This window comes from Diceros bicornis, chromosome 31 (genome assembly GCF_020826845.1).
Source record: "Diceros bicornis minor isolate mBicDic1 chromosome 31, mDicBic1.mat.cur, whole genome shotgun sequence".
Lineage (NCBI taxonomy): Eukaryota > Metazoa > Chordata > Mammalia > Perissodactyla > Rhinocerotidae > Diceros > Diceros bicornis.
In genome coordinates this window covers 23,267,921-23,286,254 of record NC_080770.1, presented here as the reverse complement: position 1 = coordinate 23,286,254, position 18,334 = coordinate 23,267,921, and the positions used below count along the sequence as shown (strand labels likewise).

General features: G+C 36.9%; 1 protein-coding gene and 1 pseudogene across 2 annotated transcripts in view; one reads left to right on the top strand and one right to left on the bottom strand.

Moving 5' to 3' along the window:
- The window catches only part of CSTPP1 (centriolar satellite-associated tubulin polyglutamylase complex regulator 1), a 186,810-nt gene that overhangs the window by 105,972 nt on the left and 62,504 nt on the right, over positions 1-18,334 (top strand). The window lies entirely within an intron of this gene.
- Positions 10,275-10,373, bottom strand: LOC131395886 (U6 spliceosomal RNA; annotated as a pseudogene).

Sequence of the window (18,334 nt, the reverse complement as noted above, 5' to 3'; positions counted from 1 at the left end):
GGCTTAGAGCAGAGATTAGATGGGCTAGTGAAAACAGGAGATTAAGCCAATGTCCAAATGCTGAATGTTGACACCCTCTTCCCTTCTTTTCCTTTCCCTTTCCTTCCCTCCCCTCCACTCCCGTCCCCTCCGCTTCCCTTCCCTTCCCGTCTCAGAATGCTGGCTGCCAAATGAATATACCCCCAAGCACAAGTCTGGAATATTTTCTGGAGAAACTGAAGTAGCCCCAGAAAAAGTCCCTGAAAATCTGACATTTAGGAGTTCTACAGTGAAATAACCAGGTTTTGACCTATTCGTTCTACAACAAAGCTCAGTGTCAACAGGCTCCATCCATTCAGATAACCAGCTTTTTAGTATCTCATTCTAAATAGGAATGGACATATTGAAGGATCACCAGACATTTGGGGGAAGTATCTGACATGATAACCAGAAGCCAAGACAAAACAAACAGGGTAGAGGAGGTGGGAACTTAGAAGAAGCAGTGACAATACAAGGAGCAGAAGAAGGCTATTGTTAATATCCTCAGGGAAAAAAGAGAAGATATTGGATCCAGTAAATAAGACTAGGCTGCTATAAAAAAGAGCAAGAAAGAGTTCTTGGATATTAAAAATATAATAGCAGAAATAAAAAATTCAATAGAAGGGCTGAAAGGTAAAGTTGAGGAAATTGCCCAGAAAAGGCAAAGAAATAGAAAATAAGGGAAAAAAATACAAGAAAATTAGAGGCCCAGTCCAGGAGTATAACATCTAAAAAATTGGATTTCCAGAAAGAGAGCATAGAGGAACTACAATGCCATCAGGCTTCCCAAGAGCTGCACTGGAAGCTAAAAAACAGTGGAGCGATGCTTTCAGAATTCTAAGGGAAAATTATTTCCAACCTAAAATTCTGTACGAAACCAAACTATGAATGAACTATGAGAAAAGAATATAGATTTTTAGGTGGGCAAGAGCTTATAAATTTGAACTCCCATTCAGCTTTTCTCATGAAACTACTGGAGGACATATTTCACCAAAAAATGGGAATAAATCTAAGAAGATGAAATTATGGGATCTAGAAACAAGAGATCCAACACAGGAGAGAGGTAAGGAGAATTCTTAGGATGATAATGAAGGATAGTCCCAGGACAACCATTTGTGCAGGAGAGCTAGAAAGCAACCAGTTCAGATTAGAGCAGCAGGACAGAAAGCTCCAGGAGAAACATCTGCAAGAAAATTTAGAAATAGAACTGATAAAACTGTTGTGTTAGATTATGTTCAGTTGGAGAATTAGAGATTAATGCTTCAGTTGAAGAAGTAGTGATTGTTACTTAGAAACTCCAAGCAAACCAAGAAAGAGGTAATTATTCCAAGAAAAATAAAAGATTGTATAAGAAAGAAAACGTAATAATAATATAGCTGTGGCTTGGCTGTGAATAATATTTATGTAGTCATAAGAATGTAAATACAGAAGAGTTTACGCTAAAATTAGTGCTGTATCTATATTTTAAGCTAAATTTAGTACTATATCTATTTAAAGATGGAGGGATGGGAAGTGTGTATGGGTGGTAAAAAAGATAATTCATCGTCTTCAACTAAGAATCCAAAGATAATGTCTAAAATTTAAAAATCAAGAAATAGGAGCATAAAAGCCAGCCCTGGTGGCCTAGTGGTTAAGTTCCATGTGCTCCACTTCGGTGGCCCAGATTCGATTCCCAGGCATGGACCTACACCACTCATCAGTGGCCATGCTGTGGCAGCAGCCCACATACAAAATAGAGGAAGACTGGCAACAGATGTTAGCTCAGGGCGAATCTTCCTCAGCAAAAAAAAAAAAAAAAAAGAAGAAGAAGAAGAAGAAGAAGAAGAAAAAAAATAGCATAAGCATATTATTTAAAAATGCAAAGTGAAAAACAGAAGAGTCAATGTCTTAGGTGGAGTTGGTTAAGAGTTACTACTGTAGTTTGGTTTGTAGTCAATTGAATTTGAAAAGCCAGTGAACCTCTCAAATGAACTTGTCCAGAAGGGATTCAAGACTTATACAGAGATTGGAAGTGAAAATATAGTTGGTAGTTAAATCATGTGAATGGGTGAGATCACTGAGGAGTGAAAGCATAGCGAGAGAGAGGGATAAGGACAGAACTTTGGAGAATGCTTATATTTAAAGGTGAGAGAAGGAAGAAAAATCAGGGAAGAAAAAATCAGAATGTAGGAAGAGAAATAGCACAATATGACATTACAGAAGCCAAAGGAGAGTTTCAAGGAAAGGACGGGCGACAGTATCGTTTGTCACAGGCAGAGAGAACTACGAATAGGTCTTTTGAATCTATGGTGATTGAGAGATCATTCATAACTTTCAAGAGAACAGTTTTAGTTGAGTGAGGGAAGCAACAGTGACGGGGCTATTGAGTGAATGAATGGATGTTAAGAAAAAGGAGATAATGAGTATAGCACATTCTTATGAGAAATTTGGCTTTGAAAAAGAAAGAGAAAAGAAAGTAGCTTTAGTGAGTAGTCTATGAAAGATTCTTTAGATTAAGGGACCACTTAAACATGTGTGGGTAGATGGCAAGGAGTTAATGGAGAAGGCAAGATTAAAGATGCAAGTGTAAGGTGGATAATGGATAGCGCAAAGTCCCAGAGAAGCTGAGACAGCATGGACTCAAGAGCACAGATGGAGAGATTAATCTTAGTAAGAGAAAGGACAGATTTCTTTCTCAGACAGGCACCACATGATTTCACTCATATGTGGAAGACAAACTAACACATGGACAGAGAGAACTGTTTGGTGGTTACCAGTGGCAAGGGAGTTGGGGGGTGGGCACAAGGGGTGAAGGGAGGCATTTATATGGTGACTGACAAACAATAATGTACAACTAAAATTTCACAATGTTATAAACTATTAAGACATAAAAAAAAAGATTTCTTTCTCTTAGAAAGGGAAGGAAGAGGTGAGGATAAGTGAAGATGCAGAGAAATATTAAGATATAGAGGAAGGAAACTGAAGGATTAAAAAATCAGATGGCTTCAATCTTCTCAATAAAATGGGCATTCTGCTTAGAGTTGGGGGTTGGGGCAATGGGTTAGTTTGGAAATTTGAGAATGGAAAATGTCTGGGGCAGCTGCTATAAGGAATGCAATACAAAGTTAAAAAGAGATGACTAAAAGGATTACCCAGTAGCTGTGAGCATCCAGTTGAGGTTAGATAGCATGAATTTGTAATAAAGCCAATCGATATGGTTTCTGGACTTCCTCCAAGAATGCTGTATCTCCAAAAGTTGGAATAGTCATCATTTTGGCTAGAGAGGGGTTTCCATGGAGTATCTTAGGAGATATCCTAGGGTTCAAAAACTTTAGAAAAATACTTGTTCAAGGAGAGTTAATGCTCAGGAGTACTGGAGAGCAGGTTTGCTTGTAAGATGCTTCCATCTGTGGGTTGTTCAGATGTCTTGTGAGGAGAATCATGGGCAATGGAAAAGAAATATACTTAAGAGACTAAAGAGAAGCAAAGCAGTTTGGTATCAAAAAGATCTATAGCTGCATGGCTATCTAGATACAAATCTGAGGGTGGGAACATATTTGAGAACATCTGGATTCAGATAAAAGAAGAGCAGAAGAGAAGTGACATCATTGTGGGATTACCCTGTAGACTACCTAGCCAGATGGAAGAAATAGATAGAGCATTCTTGATGCAGATCACAAAACTGGCCTGAGTCAGAGCATGCTGATAGGGATTTCAGACGTCAAGACATAAGCTCCAAGTCGCATTCAGCCAAAAAGCAGTATACTTGATTAATTTTTTTTCCTGTTTATGTTTTTCTGATCATTAAAGCAACACTTGCTTATTGTAGGAATGTAGTAGTACAGAAAAGTATAATGAAGCAGAAAAATAATCACCTATAAACCCACCCCTGACAACACTAGTCCTTAATATACTTGCTAATTATTTCTAGGTGTTTTTTTTTCTTTTTTTTTTTTTGGCTTACACAACAGAAAATTATTTTCTCGCAGTCCAAATCAAGGTGTCAGCAGGTTTGGTTTCTCCTGAGGCCTCTCTCTTTGGTCTAATATTTTTTATGCATTGTTATTTTTACATAGTAGAGATTATGCTGAATATACATTTGTATAACCTGTTTTTTTTAACGTACAAGCTTTTTCTCATGTATATTTCTCATATATATCTTTATATATATCTGAAATTCTTTTTAAATTTTAAATCGTTGGTTTGCCTTCATATTACATTCATCCCTCAGGAAGAGGAAATATGAGATAGGAGTTCTAGATATAAAAACAATTTCACTATTTACTGTTTGCTACCATTATCTACATTGTTCCAAAGATACCAGTCAATACTATTAGGCAAGAGAAGGAAATAAGAGACATAAAAATTTTAAAGAAGGAAAAATTACATTATTTGCAGGTAATACGATTACAAACCTGGAAAGCCCAAGATAATCAAAGTGAAATCTATTATAAACATTAGGAAAATTCAGCAAGGTGGTTGGGCACCATATACTAAAACCAGTAATTTAGTTTAAAAATAATAGCCTTTATATATTCAAGCAAGAAGAAAAGTCCCTTTTTATAATAGCAAAAGAAGATAAAATACCTAGGAATAAACCTAACAAGAATATGCAAGAACTATCTGAAGAAAGCTTTAAAACACCACTGAAGAACCCAAAAGAAAACTTGGGCATATGGAAAGGCATACTATGTTCTTAGAAAGGAAGACTTAAAAATCATAAAGCTGTCAGTGCTCCCTAATTTAATCTATAATTAGCATGATCTCAGTAAAAAATACCAACAGGATTTTATTTTGTTTGTTCGCTTATTTTGTTAAGACAAGCTGATTGTAAAGCTTATACAGAAAAACTAAATAGACTAGAATAACCAAGAATATCCTGAGAAAGAAGAGAAATAATGGGGTACTATCTCTACCAGATATTAGAATCTATTATAAGGCTTATAATAATTCTACTAATAATAGCTGACACAAAACACTCCCTATGTGCCAGACACTGTTCTAAGCACTTTAGATATAATTGTTTAATCTTCACAACAGCCTATGGAGATTAACTTGCTCCAACTCATAGAGCCAATAAGTGGCCGAGGTTGAATTTCAACTCAGGTACCCTGGCTCCAGTGTACATGCTCTTCATCACCACGCTTTACGAACATTCATTATCGAAATGTGAATAGACAGGTAAAAATCAGTGGACCAGAATGCAAAGCCCAGAAATTGACCCAAATATGAAAATGCAATTAACCTACATTGGGGGAGGGAGGGCATTTTAAATCAATGAGCACAACTAGTAGCCATCTTAAAAAAAAAAAAAAAAAAAAAGTTGGATTCCTTCCTCACACCTTACATGAAAATAAATTCCAGATGGATCGAAAATTTCAATGTAAAAAATGAAACCATAAACATACTCAAAGGAACCACAGGAAAATGGTGAGATTTTTAAAATGTGAGATTTTTATAATCTCACAGAGAAAAGCCTTTCTAAATATGACTGATAAGGGCCGGCCCCGTGGCTTAGTGGTTAGGTGCGCGCGCTCCGCTGCTGGCGGCCCGGGCTCGGATCCTGGGCGTCCACCGAGGCACCACTTCTCCGGCCATGCTGAGGCCGCGTCCCACATACGGCAGCTAGAAGGATGTGCAACTATGACATACAACTATCTACTGGGGCTTTGGGGGGGAAAAAAAAAGTCTTTAAATATGACTGATAAAAAACCTGGAAGACAGAAAAGAAAAGATTGATAGGGGCCGGCCCCGTGGCTTAGCGGTTAAGTGCGCGGGCTCCACTGCTGGCGGCCCGGGTTCGCATCCCAGGTGCGCACCACGCACCACTTCTCCTGCCATGCTGAGGCTGTGTCCTATATACAGCAACTAGAAGGATGTGCAACTATGACATACAACTATCTGCTGGGGCTTTGGGGAGAAAAAGGAGGAGGATTGGCAATAGATGTTAGCTCAGAGCCGGTCTTCCTCAGCAAAAAGAGGAGGATTAGCACCGATGTTAGCTCAGGGCTGATCTTCCTCACAAAAAATAAATAAATAAATAAAAAATAAAATAAAAATAAAAGATTGATATATTTCCTTAGATAAAAAGGATGAAAAATGTACTTGAAAAAATTTTATAAATAAAGACAAAAGATTAACAACAAACAGGGAGAAATATTTGCAACTTATATCACAGATGAAGGGCTAATTTCCTTACATACAGAATTCCCAAAAATAATAATGAAAATACTAAAAACTCAGTAGAAAATTGAATGAAGGAAATGAATAGATAGTTCACAGAAAAGGAGTTTATAAATGGTACTTAAAAAATCTTTTAATAATAGCATGATTGAGATATAATTCACATGCCATACAGTTCATGTATTTAAAGTGTACAGTTCAATGGTTTTTAGTATATTCATAGAGTTGTGCAAACATCACCACAATCAATTTTAGAACATTTTCATCACCTGCCCCCCTAAAACAACCCATACTCATTAGCAGCAACTCCCCTTTTCCCCCACTCACCCCCTTCTAGCTCTAGGCAACCACTAATCTACTTTCTGTCTCTATGGATTTGCCTATTCTGGACATTTCATATAGATGGAATCATATAATGCATGGGCTTCTCTGTCTGGTTTCTTTCACTTAGAATAATGTTTTCAAGTTTCATCCATGTTATAGTATGTATCATATCCCTACCTTATTCCTTTTTTATGGCCAAATAATATCCCATTGTATGGATATACCACATTTTGTTTATCCACTCATCCACTGATAGACGTTCGGATTGTTTCTACTTTTTGGCTATTATGAGTAATGCTGCTATGAAGATTTCCATTCACGTTTTTGTGTGAACATATGTTTTCATTTCTCTTGAGTATATACCTAGGAGTGGAATGCTGGGTCATATGATAATTCTATGTTTAACTTTTTGAAGAACAGCCTGACTCTTTTGCAAAGTGGCTATGCCCTTTTGCATTCCTACCAGCAATGTTTTAGGGTTTCAGTTTATCCACATTCTTCCCAACACTTGATATTATCTGTCTTTTTTATTGTAAACGTCCTAGTGGATGTGAAGTGGTATCTCACTGTGCTTTTGATTTATATTTCCCTGATGACTAATGATGTTGAGCATCTTTTCATGTGCCTATGGGCCATTCGTATATCTTCTTTGGAGAACTGTTCATCCACATTTTGGTATATATCAGCACTTTGTTCCTTTTTATTGCTGAGTAATATTCCATTGTATGAATGTAGCACAGTTTGGTTTTCGTTCACCTGTAAATGGACATGTGGATTGTGTAAAGTTTTGGCTACTACGAATAAAACTTCTAAGAACATTTATCTATAAGTCTTTTTGTGCACATATTTTTTCCCGGCTTTAGTGAGATATAATTGACGTCTAACATTGTGTAAATTTAAGATGTACAACGTGATGATTTGAAACATGTATATATTGCTAAATGATTACCGCAATAAGGTTAGTTAACACCTCCATCACCTCACATAATTATCTTTTTTTTTGGTGGTGAGAACATATAAGATTTACTCTCTTAGCAACTTTCAAGTATATAACACAATATTGTTAACTATAGTCAACATGTTGTGCATTCCATCCCAGAATTTATTCATCTTATAACTAGAAGTTTGTACCCTCTGACTAACATCTCCCCATTCCCCACCCCCGAGTCTACTTTTTATTTCTGTGAATTTGACTTTTTGAGATTCCACATATAATTGAGATCATACAGTATTTGTCTTTCTCTGACTTGTTTCACTTAGCATAATGCTGTCAAGGCCTATCTATGTTCTTGCAAAAAGTAAGATTTCCTTCTTTTTATGGCTGCAAAATATTCCATTATATATGTATACCACATTTTCTTTATCTGTTCATCTGTCGACAGACACTTAGGTTGTTTTCACGTCTTGACTATTGTAAATAATGCTATAAATGAACACAGGAGTACACATATCTCTTTGAGGCACTGATTTCATTTCCTACAGATATATACCCAGAAGTGGGATTGCTAGATCATATAGCAGTTCTATTTTTAATTTTTTTTTTTTTGTGAGGAAGATCGGCCCTGAGCTAACATCTGCCAATCCTCCTCTTTTTGCTGAGGAAGACCGGCCCTGCGTTAACATCCATGCCTATCTTCCTCCACTTTATATGGGACACTGCCACAGCACGGCTTGACAAGGGGTGTGTCAGTGCGCGCCCGGGATCCGAACTGGCAAACTCTGGGCCACCGCAGCGGAGCGCGCGCACCTAACAGCTTTCGCCACTGGGCTGGCCCACTATTTTTAATTTTTTAAGGAACTCGGTCCTGTTTTCCATAATGTCTGTACCAGTTTACAGTCCCACCAACACAAAGGTTCCCTTTTCTCCACATCCTTGTCAGCACTCATCTCTTGTCTTTTCTATAATAGCCGTTTTTACAGGTGTGAAGTGATATCTCATTGGGGTTTTGATTTGCATTTCCCTGATAATTAGTGATGTTGACCATCTTTTCATGTACCCATTAGCCATTAATATGTCTTCTTTGGAAAAATATCTATTTAGGTCCTCTGCCCATTTTTTAATTGGATTATTTATTTTGTTGCTATTGAGTAGTATGAGTTCCTTATATATTTTCAATATTAACCCCTTATCAGATATATGGTTTGCAAATGTTTTCTACCATTGTGTAGGTTGCCTTTTCATTTTATTGATTGTTTCTTTTGCCGTGTGGAAGCTTTTTAGTTTGATGTATTCCTACTTTTTTTTTTTTTTTTTTTTTTTTGCTTTTGTTGCTTGAGCTTTTGGTGTCATATCCAAAAAATTGTTGCCAAGACCAATGTCAAGGAAATTTTCCCTGTGTTTTCTTCTAGGAGTTTTACAGTTTCAGGTCTTACATGTAAGTCTTTAATCCACTTCAAATTAATTTTTGTGAGTGGTGTAAGATAGGGGTCCAATTTCATTCTTTTGCTTGTGAATATCCAGTTTCCCAGCAACATTTATTGAAGCGACTATCCTTTCTCCATTGAGTATTCTTGGCTCCTTTGTCAAATATTAGTTGACTGTATATGCATGGGCTTATTTCTGGCCTCTCTATTCTGTTCCATTGGTCTATGTGTCTGTCTTTATGCTGGTACCACAGTTTTGATTACTAGAGCTTTGTAATATAGTTTGAAATTAGGAAATGTGATGCCTCCTGCTTTGTTCTTTTTCTTCAGAACTACTTTCGCTATTCAGGGTCTTTTGTGGTTTGATATGAATTTTAGGATTGGTTTTTCTATTTCTGTGAAAAAATGCCATTTGAATTTTGATAGAGATTACATTGAATCTATAGATGGCTTTGGGTAGTATGAACATTTTAACAATATTAATTCTTCCAATCCATGAACACAGATATCTTTCCATTTGTTTGTGTCTTCTTCAGTTTCTTTCGTCAAAGTCTTGTAGTTTTCAATGTATAGATCTTTCACCTCCTTGATTAAAGTGATTACTAAGTATTTTATGGTTTTTGATGCTATTGTAAATGGGATTTTTTTTTAATTTCTTTTTCAGATAGTTTGTTGTTAGTGTATAAATATGCAACTGATTTTTTAATGTTGATTTTGTGTCCTACAGCTTGACTGAATTCATTTATTAGTTCTAACAGTTTTTTGGTGGAGTTTTTAGGATTTTCTGAATATATATATATATGGTCATATATATGGCCATATATATATATGGTCATATTATCTGCAAACAGAGACAGTTTTACTTCTTCCTCTCCAATTTGGATACCTTTTATTTCTTTTTCTTGCCTAATTGCTCTGGCTAGGACTTCCAGTACTATGTTGAATATGAGTGGTGAAAGTGGGCACCCTTGTCTTGTTTCTGATCTTAGAGGGAGAACTTTCCACCTTTCACCATTGAGTATGATCTTAGCTGTGGGCTTGTCATATATGGCCTTTATTTTGTTGAGGTATGTTCCTTATATACCCAGTTTTCTCAGAGTTTTTATCATGAAAGAATGCTGAATTTTGTGGAAATATGTTTTTATTTCTCTTGGGTAAATATCTAATGGTGGAATTGCTGATAAACTGTTTTTCAAAGTGGTTGTACCATTTTACATTCCTACCAGCAATGTCTGAAAATTCCAGTTATACATCCTTGCTAACATTTGATGTTGTCGGTCTTCTTTCTTCCCCCAGCTTTATAGAGATATAATTGACATATAACATTGTGTAAGTTTAAGGTGTGCAATGTGATGATTTGATATATGTATATATTGTGAAATGATTACCACAATAAGGTTATTTTTTAAAATATGGAACACTTTACAGATTTGCTTGTCATCCTTGCACAGGGGCCATGCTAATCTCTGTATTGTACCAATTTTAAATATGTGCTACCAAAGCAAGTGCGTCTTTTTAATTTTAGCCTTTCTAGTGGGTATGAAGTGGTATCTCACTATGGTTTTAATTTGCATTTCCCAGATGACTAATGATGTTGAACACTTTTTTATTGCTTATTGGCCATTTCCTTTGTGAAATGCCTTGTCAAATCTTTTGCCCATTTTTTAGTGGGTTATTTGTTTTAATTATTGAGTGGTAGGAGTTCTTTGTATATTCTGGTTGCAAGTCAGATATGTGTATTGTAAATATTTCTCCCATTCTTTGGCTTATTTATTACCTTAATGGTGTCTTTTATTGAGCAGAAGCTTTTAAAGTTCATTTTTTCAATTTTTTCTTTTATGGTTACTACCTTATGAGTCCAGTCTAAAAAAATCTTTGCCTACCCTAAGTTTATGATAATATTACTGTAGATTTTCTTCTAAAAGCATTAGAAATTTAGCTTTTATGTTTAGGTCTATAATCCATCTTAAATTAATTTTTGTGGGTGGTTTGAGGTTAACGTCAAGTTTCTTTTTTTTTTCCATATGGATAGCTAGCTGTTTGTTCCAGCGCCATTTGTTGAAAAGACTTTACTTTTCCTACTTAATTGGGTTGGTTGCTTTGTAAAAAAAAAAAAAAATCAATTGACTATGTGTGGGTGAATTTCTGGATTCTCTATTCTGTTTCATTGATCCATTTGTAAAACTTTAGTCTTGATTAGGTTAGCTTTATAGTAAGGTAATGTATGCCCTTCAACTTTTGCTTTTTCAAGGTTGTTTTGGTCATTAGAGATCCTTTGCATTTCCATTTAACTTTTAGAATAAATATGTCATTTTCTACAAAAAAAAGCCTGACAAGAATTTGATGGAGATTTGAAGAATCTATAGATCAATGTAGGGAGAATTGTCATCTTTACAATATTGAATCTTCTAATCCATGAACATACTACATTTTTCCTTAGGTCTTCTTTGATTTCTCTCAGCAATGTTTTATAGTGTTTAATATACAGGTTTTATACAATTTATTAAATTTATCCCTAAATATTTCATTTTTGCGGTACTGTTGCAAACAGTATTATTTTTAAAATTTGTTCTCTTTACCAACTTTTTATTGCAAGAATATGGAAATAAATTACTTTTTGTATATTCCTCTTGTATCTTGTGACTTTGCTTAAATTCATTTCTTAGTTCTCCTGGTTTCTTTGTAGATTCCTTGGAGTCTTCTATGTACAAAACCATGGCATATGCAAATAGAGGCAGTTTTTACTTCTTGCTTTCTAATCTCTTTGGGGTTTTTTTCTTTTTCCTTCTTTGTTGTAGAGTAGGACCTGATTACAATGTTAAATAGAAGTGGTGAAAGTAGATATCCTTGCCTTGTTCCCAATCATAGCAAGAAAGTTTTCAGTCTTTTGAATTAAATATGAGGTTTTTCATGGCTGCCCTTTATTAAGTTGAGGAAGTTTACTTTTATTCTTAGTTTGCTGAGAATTTTTATTGCGAATTGGTATTGAATTGTTAAAATTGTTTTTCTGCATCTATTGAGATGACATGTAATTTTCCCCTTTATGCTGTTAATGTGGATAAATCCGCCTTAGTCACGATTTATTATCATTTTTTATATCATTGGATTCCTTTTACTAATATTTTGTTAATGACTTCGCATCTATCTGCGTGAGGTATTTTAGGCTGCAGTTTCTTTTCTTTTAATATCTTTGTATGGTTTGTCAGGATTATGCTGGCCTCATAAAATGAGTTTGGCAGTATTTCCCTGTCTTTTCTGAAAGAGTAATATTTCTTTTTTAAATGTCTCTTTTTCTAGGAAGACTTTTCTGAACTTTTAAATTAGGTTTAATATGCTTCTTATAAGCTCTTTTCCTAACACTTATCATACATATAATTATTTGCTTAAATTCTGTCTTCTTCAATAGACTGTAAGCTCCATGAGAATATTTATCCATCTTGCTCACCCCTGCGCTCCTAGCGTCTAGCCAAGTGCCTGGTTCAAAGTACATATAAATGAGTATTTGCTGAATTGTATTAAATTAAAGGGAAAACAAGAGACTAGGAAAACTGAGAATTGTGGCAAAATACTGAAGATAATATAAAAAATCTTTTTTAAAAAATTACATCAGAGCAAAAAGAACAATGAGGCCCAGGTGGATGGTATAATGTTAATGAATGAGAGAAAGAAAATAGAGCTTTCACCCCCTATTTTGATTTAGTCTTCTCAGTCGAAGAGGATGCTCCTTGGACTGGAAAAGGTAAAATAAACACTGGTTCCAGGGAATGAAATCAAACATAGCTGAGATCTTGTAAGAGATCACGTAACTGCTTTAAATGAGCTCAAGTTTCTGGGCCTAATTTTCATTCCAGGGTACTGAGGCCTAGTAGATAAGCTGGCTGAACCACTGCTGGCAGTCTTTGAGAAACTTGAAAGTGTGCACGTTGTGGGCAGGGGATACGGGGGATGGAGAGGAGAAGTTCCAGAAGATTGGAGTCAGGGAACCAATATTCAGAAGGTCATTTCAGCAGACCGAAAGCTAGCGACCTTGACATCCATCTTGGGTGATATTCTTCAACTATTTATTTTAAAAAGAATAAATTATAGATATTCAGAAAAGGAAGTTGTGATCACTGTAAGCCTATCAGAATTTATTGAAGAGGAAAGGGGCTTGAGGTGACAAGGGAAATCCGGGGCGGGGGGTGGGGGGAGAGGAAAGAGGGGAAGGAAGGAAAAAAGAAAAAGGAAAAGGACCCAGGTTTGGTGGGTAAAAAAGGCCTAATTTCAACCCCCGCTCTTTTACTTCTTAATAAAATGACATTGGGCAAGTTATTTAATTTCTATAAACCAAATTTCCTTATTGGTAAAATAGAAATAATAAGAGTAGCTACTTCGTAGAGCAGTCCTGAGGTTTAAATCAAATAATGTGTATAAAGTGCTTATTTATCGAAATCAGTGATAACTGTGAAGGGAGTGATAATGATGAATGATGGTAATGGCAATAATACTGAAGGAGGAGGAAGTGAAATAGTGAATGCAAACTTATTCCTTATTTTCTTTTTGAAGGAATTGCTAGACTGGTAAATTGGGAGAAAGCTGTGTTTAGTATAGCTATATTTATTATATTTGTTTACTTTAATCAGGTTTCAACAAGACCTTGACAACATCTCCATGATATCCTTGTGAACAAGCAGAGGAATATAGGCTGGGTGATATATAATTAATTGAACAATCATACCAAAAATGTGCTAATTAATGGGTTCATGTCATGCTGAAGGGAAGCCTCTGGAAGTATAATTCTGGATATGTCCTTAACCGATCTTGTTTTTCCTAATCCGTTATTTGCAAATAATGTTGATAGCAAGCTAATCAAAGTTGGGAGAGAGAGCTAATAAGATGGCTGAAAGAAACAGCACCTGAAAAGAGACAGTATAGTATAGTGCAAAGAATATGGGCTGGGTGTCTTGGGTTACCACTGGCTGTGTGGCCTTTACTCAACCACTGGAGCCTTTGTTTCCTAATTTGTGTGGAGATAATACCACATATTCCATGGTGGTTGTGAGAATAAAAAAATGATATATATGTATTAGTTATCTATTGCTGTATAATAAATTACCACAAAACTTGGGGACTTGAAACAATAAACATTTATTATTGCACAGTTTCTGAGGGTCAGGAAACCAGAGCAGCTTACTTGGGTAGTCTGACTCAAGGTCCCTCATAAGGTTGAAATCTAGATTTGGGTTGGGGCTGCAGTCATCTGAAGGCTTGAGTGTGACTGGAAGATCTGCTTCTAAGCTCACTTATATCGCTATTGACGGGAGGCCTCAGTTCTTCACCACATGTTCCTCATGGTGAGGTAGTGGCTTCCCCAGAACAAGTGAGCTCAGAGAGAGAGCAAGCAAGCAGGAAGCCACAGTGCCTTTTACAACCTAGTCTCTAAAGTCACATACTGTCACTTTCATTTTATTCTGTTCATTAGAAGCAAAGCACTAAGTTTAGCCCATACTAAAGGAGAAGGGAATTAGGATCCACCTCTTGAAGGGCGGGGAGTATCATAGAATTTTGTGGATGTATCTTAAAACCACTACAATATAAAAGGTACTCTGTACAGTGCTTAGCACATAGTAGGTACTCCATAAATGGCAGTTGTTATTATAATGTTATTAATATACACCTAACACATATGGTCCTTACTATAAAGCCATAGTGGGTAGGATGAGAAAAACTCATGGTTTTTCAGATTCCTGGAAAATACAGAGAAAGAAGCATCATATATCACTATATTCATTACATCTATTTTGTAAACTAAAATGGACTGTTTTTTTTTTTTAATTTTATTTATTTATTTTTTTCCCCCAAAGCCCCAGTAGATAGTTGTATGTCATAGCTGCACATCCTTCTAGTTGCTGTATGTGGGACTCGGCCTCAGCATGGCCAGCGAAGCGGTGCGTCGGTGCGCGCCCAGGATGTGAACCTGGGCCACCAGCAGCGGAGCAGGCTCACTTAACTGCTAAGCCGTGGGGCCGGCCCTAAAATGGACTATTTTTGTATAGCATATGATGTATTGAGAACAGTACTAATAAAAATAAATTTCAATAACACTTAATAGGCATACCTAAAATGTATAGTCAGCCTGCAAATACCAGTGGCATGGATAATTTGAATGACAATCCAAAAATTGATTTTGTTAAGAGTTTTATACTTACTTTTTTTTTTAATAATTTTATTTATTTATTTATTTTTCCCCCAAAGCCCCAGTAGATAGTTGTATGTCATAGTTGCACATTCTTCTAGCTGCTGTATGTGGGATGCGGCCTCAGCATGGCTGGAGAAGCAGTGCATCTGTGCGCACCCGGGATCCGAACCCGGGTCGCCTGCATCGGAGCGCACACACTTAACTGCTAAGCCACGGGGCCGGCCTCTATACTTACTTTTAAATGTGTGTGTTGCTCATATGAGAATTCATCGAATTTTAGCTGTGTAATATACCAGCTTGTCTTTCTGAGTATCCTGCTCTCCTTTCCATTTAAAAATGGGCCACAGCTAAGACTGACAGAGAGGCCCCAGTCTACAGCAAAGGTAAGAAGAGTCGCTAGTTCACACACCTTCCCTGAGGACAAGGAGTAATTCTGGGGGAAAGTAAACCAACAAACAAAATGTATAATATAGGGGCCGGCCCGGTGGCGTAAGCGGTTAAGTGCGCATGCTCTGCTGCGGTGGCCCAGGGTTCACCAGTTTGGATCCCAGGCGCACACTGACCTACTGCTTGGCAAGCCATGCTGTGGCGGCATCCCATATAAAGTAGAGGAAGATGGGCACAGATGTTAGCCCAGGGCCAGTCTTCCTCAGCAAAAAAAAGAGGAGGATTGGCAGATGTTAGCACAGGGCTGATCTCCTCACAAAAAAAAAAGTATAATATCAACAAAGGGCTCGGTTATGCAGGAGAGTTGATGTTGACAGTAAAAATTTAGAAGCAAGAATAAATATGGCCAAATCACTGGGTAATTGAGATTTCCTCTGTTTATGTATACATTTGCATACATATGGGTACATAATGTCCATCATTAGCCTCAAGGATTGTCTGATGTTCATTGTAAACAAAAACATAAGGAGTTTTTTTTTGACAAAACAGAGTAATTTACTGGGCAATTTTGGTAAGATAAAATCATTAAATTGAAGATATTGTCACACCTTAAACTGGTTAACTTACTGGTGTTTTGATTTGCATTAAACATTAGACAGATCCTCGGGCTAGTGTCTGACATGGTTGAACTCTCCCTAGTATCTCACCAACATAGCAATCAAACTTCTAAGATGTTCAGAATATAGTCACCAATTTGAAAGTAAATAAAAATGGTCCCTAAGGAGCCAGTGTTTACAGAGTTCATATGTATCTTTGTAGGCAAGGCAGGAAATCTCCCCCGAGTTTCACAGGGAGCCTCTTCACTTATAAGTGCATAACGCTCAAGTGCTGATCAGGTCAGCTGTGGCAGATAAAAAGTAGTGAGGAGGTCTCACAAGTGTTGCTAGTCTTCGCTGCACACTGACAGTTATAATAAATGTTATCAGAAAAGAGTCACTAGAGATCCAAACAGTGAAGAGAACATCTGTATTAAAAACAAACAAACAGGTGCCTGCCCAGAGGTTAAGTTCACGTGCTCCGCTTCACTGACCTGGGGTTTGCATCCTGGGCGTGGACCTATACACCGCTCATCAAGCCATGCTGAGGCGGCGTCCCACATAGAGGAACTAGAATGAGGTACAACTAGGATATACAACTATGTACTGGGGCTTTGGGGAGAAAAAAGAAAAAAAAATTCTATCTCCTTAACTCTTTCTCTCAGAGTCTTAAGGAAACTTCTCTGAACCCTCTCTTCTCTCTAAAAAAAAAAAAAACAAACAGTATTTTAGAGTCATTGATCGTGTAGGGGAAATAAATGGCTTCGTTAATCTTTTTGTTCTTTGAGGGTATCTGTCTATTATGGTCCAGGACAATAAGCAGTATTCATAATGTTGAACCAGAGTTAATAAACAAAAAGTAACTTATGTTCACTATCATCTTTATAGTAAGCCAAGGAAGTTTGTGATACAGTTTAGAGATACTTCTACCAAATATGCTTAAAACAAAGAAAAAGTTTTGACACTCAAGTAAGCTTTACTTATTGTCTTATATAGAATGTACACAGAAGAAGAGGTCACTAGAGGCTTCTGGAAATACTGGGTACTGATTCAGCATCATGAGGGTTGCATAGCCTGTTCTATGAATAATAAAATTATTATTATAATAGCTGTCACTTAATGAGTACTTAACCATGTGTCAAGAACTGTGTTAAATCTTTACATGCATCATAGTATTGAATCTTCTCAACCACCATTTGAGTAAGTATTAACTCCATTTTAAAGATGAGGAAATTGAGGCATTGCAGTTAAATAATTTGCCTGACATGTTCATATAGTAAGTGGCAGAGCCCAGAATCAAACTGAGGTCTCAGTCTAAGTGTTTTATGGTGATAAGGGATATCCTTTCTGAGGAGGAATGATATTGTACCTTCTAACATTCTTTTCAAGGAATGACTGAGGATCCCGTCCTTTATTTCTTACTGATTCATGTGACCCTTTGTTTTCTCTCACCCTGTGGTAGGCTCCCCAAAGATATGGCCCCCAAAGATATCCAGGTCCAAATCCCTGGAACCTGTGAATGTTATCCTATATGGCAAGAAGAACTTTGCAAATATGATTAAATTAACAGGGGAGATTATCCTGGATTATCTAGGTGGACCCTAAGTGCAATCACACGTGTCACTACAGGAAGCAGACTGAGAGACATTTGATGACAGAAGAGGAAAACGGCAATGTAAAAACCGGAAACAGGCCTGGGGGGTGGTGATGTGATACGGGGCCCAAGCCAAGGAATGAGGACAGCCTGTAGAAGATGGAAAAGGCAGGGAAATTCTCCCTTAGAGATTCTCCCTTAGAAACTCCAGAAGGAAGCAGCCCTGCTGACACCCTGATGTTAGCCCTGTAAGACTCACTTTGGACTTATGGCCTCCAGACTGTAAGAGAATAAATTTCAGTTGTTTCAAGCCACCAAGTTTGTGGTAACGTGTTACAGCAGCCATAGGAATCTAATACCTACCCCGTATTACTGACTTCACGGCTTATTTGCTTCATACTTTGTCCTTGTATTCTTCCCGTACTTTGTAATTATTTTGTTACTTTCCTGAGTTCAAGTGTAAAGTGTGTAAATAACATATGTGAAAGCATTATTTCAGATCAAATTTAAGGAAGAGAGTCAAAGGTTTGGCCAAGCTATTCCATAGTATTGCTATCTTGTCATCCATTTTGTTTGGCCAAGAGGCCTGTAGGGACCTTAAACTGATGCTAGTCCCCTCATGCGAGCACATGCCCTGTATAACAGCCCGCAGAGTCACAAGCAAATGTAAGTTCCTGATATGACTTCCCCAGCAGTCCTTGTGATCAGCAG